The 6000-nt window shown below is 53.0% G+C and overlaps 1 protein-coding gene and 1 long non-coding RNA gene across 7 annotated transcripts in view; one reads left to right on the forward strand and one right to left on the reverse strand.

The window, feature by feature from the left end:
* The window catches only part of LOC122539543 (protein phosphatase 3 catalytic subunit alpha), a 332195-nt gene that overhangs the window by 238914 nt on the left and 87281 nt on the right, over positions 1-6000 (forward strand). The gene's annotated exons all lie outside the window — the stretch shown is intronic.
* The window catches only part of LOC122539544 (uncharacterized), a 68735-nt gene continuing 62926 nt past the window's right edge, over positions 192-6000 (reverse strand). For both annotated transcript variants that reach the window (XR_015753294.1, XR_015753293.1), the window contains exon 4: positions 192-872. This is a non-coding gene — a long non-coding RNA (uncharacterized LOC122539544). The remainder of the gene's footprint in view (positions 873-6000) is intronic.

Here is a 6000-nt window from a genome sequence, read left to right on the forward strand (position 1 = left end):
AGTGCAAGGAATTAGTGAAGGTAATCGGACAGATCAGAGTAAAATCTGCGCGAAAAGAGAGAAAACAATCTATTTTATAAGTGAGGAAAGGACTTTTTTTAAGTCTTTATGGTTGAGTGGGATGGCAAGGTCTTTACTGTGTTAAGGAACAACCCGAGCATGTTAGACTGTGATTTCTAGCTAATCATGGTTTCAGTGATGTTTCTGACTCTGTGAGCAAGCAGCTGTTTCCCTCGGGTGAATATCAGGACAGAACAAATCTCTCAGTAACTTATGTCCACACTCAACTCTTGGGGAAATCCCTCAGCACACTGGGAGAGCTTTGTTTCAAAGAAAATATTAGTGAACACTATCAAACTTTCTTCATTTTTCACTTCCAATTCTTTGTTTTCTAATGCCTTTATAATTTCTACATTGGCCTCCAGTCCTGAGTGAATGTGTTCATTAAATGCTTTGTGCATGTGGTCTTAAGTTGCTGCCAATTGACAAATCCTCAAATAGTGCAGTGCAAGAAAAGGCCATTCAGGGCATGGACTGTGTACTAGATCTTTCGAAGTGTTTGTCTTCCTGCTCTACTCTTTGACCAAAACCATCACAAATTTTTATCCTTTAACTGTTCACCCAGTTCCTTTTTGGAGATTTCTGTTGAGTTTGTAGTTGCCATTAGGCAGAGCATTCCAGACCTTACCAACTTCTGCAGAATCATTCCCTAAGGTCACCGCTTGCCAATTGCTTTTTTTGGATGATTGGGTGACTGAGCCTTCAACCACTCAGAGGGTCCAAGGAAAAAGCATCTGGCTCCCTTCATTAAATTTCTGACCACAGGAGCTCGGAATGAGTTTCCCAGCAGAGGGATCCTTCTGGGGTAGTCACTGGGAATAAAAGGAGCACAGCAGCTAGTTAATGCACAATAAGCTCACACAAACAACAATATTAAACACCGTTCTTTTGACGTTAGTTCAGGGACAAATGATGGCCATAGCACTGAGGGAGAATACCACTACTGTCTTTTGAAATACTGCCCTGAGATCATTTAGATTCCAAGAGAACAGGTGGGGCTTTTCTCACCTGAAAGAGCTTTAACAACTTATCTCCACAGCGCTGACCCCCCCCAACAGTGCGGCGCTCCCACAGCGCTGACCCCCCCGACAGTGCGGCGCTCCCACAGCGCTGACCCCCCCGACAGTGCGGCGCTCCCACAGCGCTGACCCCACCCAACAGTGCGGCGCTCCCACAGCGCTGACCCCACCCAACAGTGCGGCGCTCCCACAGCGCTGACCCCCCCAACAGTGCGGCGCTCCCACAGCGCTGACCCCCCCGACAGTGCGGCGCTCCCACAGCGCTGACCCCCCCGACAGTGCGGCGCTCCCACAGCGCTGACCCCCCCGACAGTGCGGCGCTCCCACAGCGCTGACCCCCCCGACAGTGCGGCGCTCCCACAGCGCTGACCCCCCCGACAGTGCGGCGCTCCCACAGCGCTGACCCCACCCAACAGTGCGGCGCTCCCACAGCGCTGACCCCACCCAACAGTGCGGCGCTCCCACAGCGCTGACCCCCCCAACAGTGCGGCGCTCCCACAGCGCTGACCCCCCCAACAGTGCGGCGCTCCCACAGCGCTGACCCCCCCAACAGTGCGGCGCTCCCACAGCGCTGACCCCCCCAACAGTGCGGCGCTCCCACAGCGCTGAACCCCCAACAGTGCGGCGCTCCCACAGCGCTGACCCCCCCCGACAGTGCGGCGCTCCCACAGCGCTGACCCCCCCCCCGACAGTGCGGCGCTCCCACAGCGCTGACCCCCCCCGACAGTGCGGCGCTCCCACAGCGCTGACCCCCCCCGACAGTGCGGCGCTCCCACAGCGCTGACCCCCCCCGACAGTGCGGCGCTCCCACAGCGCTGGCCCCCCCCACCAGTGCGGCGCTCCCACAGCGCTGACCCCTCCAACAGTGCGGCGCTCCCACAGCGCTGACCCCTCCAACAGTGCGGCGCTCCCACAGCGCTGACCCCTCCAACAGTGCGGCGCTCCCACAGCGCTGACCCCCCCAACAGTGCGGCGCTCCCACAGCACTGACCCCCCCCAACAGTGCGGCGCTCCCACAGCACTGACCCCCCCCCAACAGTGCGGCGCTCCCACAGCACTGAACACCCGACAGTGCAGCATTTCCTCAGCGGTGAGCCCCCGACAGTACAGCGCTCCTTCAGCGCTGACCCCCCGACAGTACGGCGCTCCCTCAGCGCTGACCCCCCGACAGTGCAGCATTTCCTCAGCGGTGAGCCCCCGACAGTACAGCGCTCCTTCAGTGCTGAACACCCGACAGTATGGCACTCCCTCAGCGCTGACCCTCCGACAGTGTGGCATTCCCTCAGCGCTGACCCCCCCAACAATGCAGCATTCCCTCAGCGCTGACCCCCCCCCCCCCCCCCCCCCCCCCCAACAGTGCGGCATTCCCTCAGCGGTGAACCCCCGACAGTACGGTGTTCCCTCAGCGCTGAGACCCCATCATCCCTGACAGTGCGGCACTCCCTCAGCGCTGACCCCCTGACAGTGCGGCGCTGACCCTCAGCGCTGACCCCCTGACAGTGCGGCGCTGACCCTCCGACAGTTTAGCACTCCCTCAGCGCTGACCCTCCGACAGTACGGCGCTCCCTCAGCGCTGAACGCCTGACAGTGCGGCGCTCCTTCAGCGCTGAACACCCGACAGTACCGCGCTCCCTCAGTGCTGACCCTCCGACAGTACCGCGCTCCCTCAGTGCTGAACGCTGACAGTGCGGCGCTCCCTCAGTGCTGACCCTCCGACAGTGCGGCGCTCCCTCAGTGATGACCCTCCGACAGTGCGGCGCCCCCTCAGCGCTAACCCCCCCCCCCCCCCCACCCCCCCAACAGTGTGGCGCTCCCTCAGCGCTGACCCTCTGACAGTGCGGCGCTCCCTCAGCACTGACCCCCCCCTGACAGTGCGACGCTCCCTCAGTGCTGATACCCCCCCCCCGACAGTGCAGCGCTCCCTCAGCGCTGATCTCTTTTCCCCCCCCCCCCCCCTTCCCCGACAGTGCGGCGCTCCCTCAGTCCTGTATTTGGAACATTCTGGAATGGATTTATATCCTTCTCCTTATTGTACAGATCAGAGAACACTACCATTTGACATTGACAAAATTTGTAAATTTAAGAATATACGTGTATGGTTTCCTGAAATTGTGTTGATATACACTGAAGATTTCATCTATTATACCCTTTGGCATTCCCAGTATGCTCTGTTTTTATAAAACTGCTCAGATTAAAAGAATTATTTGTTTTCTCAGTAAACCCTTAACTCTCACAGCATTCCCAACAGGAACACTGGAATGGGCTTGCAGAATTAAATTAATAGTTGTTGCGTGAACTGAATTTTCATCTGTTCCCCTTGCATTAGGAATTACATTACGGTATCTTCTATTAAGAAATACCCTGTGAACCTGCGATTTCTACCCAGACCCTTGAGCTACCTATTCCAGCATTCCCAGTGAGTTACAGCAATAAAACAGCTGGACATCGGAAACATCAGGGAAAAGTTCCTGTCAATCCAGCTCCAGAGTAAATATGATTCCAGGTGAAGTCTGGATGGTATTCACCTCCGGCTTTGCACAGACTGCTGCAGCTTTGTCTCTTTTAGACAAAGTGTACAATCTTCAAAAAGTCATTCGAACCTCTTGCATCTGCTGCTGGTGGTTGGTTGGTTGGTTGGTTTGTTTACAATGTTTTGGTTCTGTTTCCCCTTTGAGGGCTGACATTACAGATTGCATTGCGTTGATGTTATCAGAGACTGTTCCTAGCCAGGGTCACTGTCTGGAATAAATATGCATTGCAGGGGTGACCAGAGCACTGACTGAAAATATTTCTGATGATGGCAATGGGTGGAAAATGGTGCAGCAACTCAGTGTGTGACAGTGTCTACCTCCCAATCCCATCCAGCTCTAGGCCTTACATCCATGTGGCTGAATGCTGCTCACTGGTGACAGATTGACAACAACGGTGTACATTTATATAGAGCCTTAATGCAATACAACAACCCAAAGTGCTTTGCAGGAGGTTACGCAAGTGGAAAATTGATGTCAAGATGCAGATTGGAATAACAGGACAGCTGACCGAAGGTCTGCTCAGAGAGAGATTTTCAGGAGCATCTTCGGAGGGGAGGGGGACAGGTCTCTAACTTTGGATCCAGCAAACGTAAGGTATGGCCGTTGGTGGGATAAACGAGGACAGAATTGGAGATCTCAGTAGCTCATGGAGACTGGGACAGATTAGAGATAAACAACAGTGGGGAGAGTTTTTTAAACATTGTTTCCAGGCAGTGTTTTAACACAGCCTGTGAATACAGAAATGGATAGTTCCCTTGAAATAGAAACCCTTGTTCTGGTTCTCTTTGAAAAGAAACAATTGGGTTGTTTGTTTGGAAAAAAAGCTGAAGTAGGTGTTAAATAAACAGACCGGCATTTAAATCTTTTTCAGTGAAGGGAGTCATTTACCCAATGTTGTGATGAACCTGGGAGATTCTCTCTCCTCCAGACAGTAGGGGCTAGTTCTTTCTGTGTTCTGTAAGGCTGAGGGAGCTCTGCACCTGAACACAGGATCTGATCAGAATGCAGTTGGTGTCAGACAATGGAGCTGTGTCCAAGGAAACCTCAACAGCCAATGTTTCTCAATAGGAGCAGATCATAAAGACCTGGTATCATAAAATAAAGGACTACAGAGATCTGAAACAAACCAACATAGTAATTGCTAGAGAAACTCAGCAGGCCTGGCAACATCTGGCAAGGGCGGCACAGTGGCTCAGTGGTTAGCACTACTGCCTCACGGCACCAGGGTCCCAGGTTCGATTCCAGCCTCAGGCAACTGTCTGTGTGGAGTTTGCACATTCTCCCCGTGTCTGTGTGGGTTTCCACCCACAATCTCACAGATGTGCAGGTCAGGTGAATTGGCCACGTTAAATTACCCGTAGTGCTAGGTGCATTAGTCAGAGGGAAATGGGTCGGTGTGGCCTTGTTGGGCCAAAGAGCCTGTTTCTACACTGTAGGGAATCTGTCTAATCTAATCTGTGGTGAGAGAGAAAGAGAGTTAATGTTTAGAGTCTAATGTCCTTTCTTCAGAACTGAAAATAACTGGGAAAGAGTGGTATTTATCCTGCTGGTACCCAGAGAGAGAGGGATGGTGAAGCAGGCAAAGTGATTGTTGATAGTAAACCAGAGAAGCTGAATCGGTGATAACTTGGACTGAGTCATTGGAAATGGAAATGGATTGATTGTGCTGAAACCACGGGACAAGACAGCAGGGGTTTGCTCAGGGTGGACCATGACCATGGTGGAGTTTGTTCTCATTCTGATATCGTTCTACACAATGCTGCCATATTGCTAAGGGCTGGAAGGGGTCTGGGCAGTAGATGAGCTGCAGTTCACTGGAACATTGCAGCAAGCTTGACACACCGGTGTTGACCAGCGAGCTCACCGCTGTGTCCAAGTGTCAGGAAGCTCAGGGTCATTTTTCCAAGCAGAGGGGTTCAGCGATGTGGCTGTCCAGCCTGTGTTTTGACTCCGCATTCTCGGGGAGTTTGGTTTGAGCTGAGTATAGATCCATGACTCACCTGACATTGTGCACTGTGGAATAAATGTCTGTACACTGGAATCTGCCACATATCTGCCGTCCACTCCCAATGCCTCCGTTTTGAAGTTCTCTATTTCAAGTCACTGTGTGGCCCCTGTTTCTGTAACCCCTACAGCCCTCTGTGATCTCTGCGCTATTCCATCCCTGGCCGGAGTATTTCAGGTTTTTATGTTTTGCCATCAGTGGCCATGCCTTCAGCCTCCTTGGCTCCATGCTTTGGAGCTTGCTCTGAAACGGTTTCCATCTCTCTGTCTCTCTTCGAGCTGTTCCTTAATCCTACCTCCAACACCAAGCTTCTGATCAGCTGCAAGAATAGCTTTGACCACAAGATATAGGCCATTCAGCCCATCGAGTCTGCTCCACCATTCGA

The sequence above is a fragment of the Chiloscyllium plagiosum genome, unplaced genomic scaffold (genome assembly GCF_037043375.1).
Source record: "Chiloscyllium plagiosum isolate Xiang-an unplaced genomic scaffold, Cpla_swu_hap1 HiC_scaffold_36, whole genome shotgun sequence".
Classification (NCBI taxonomy): domain Eukaryota; kingdom Metazoa; phylum Chordata; class Chondrichthyes; order Orectolobiformes; family Hemiscylliidae; genus Chiloscyllium; species Chiloscyllium plagiosum.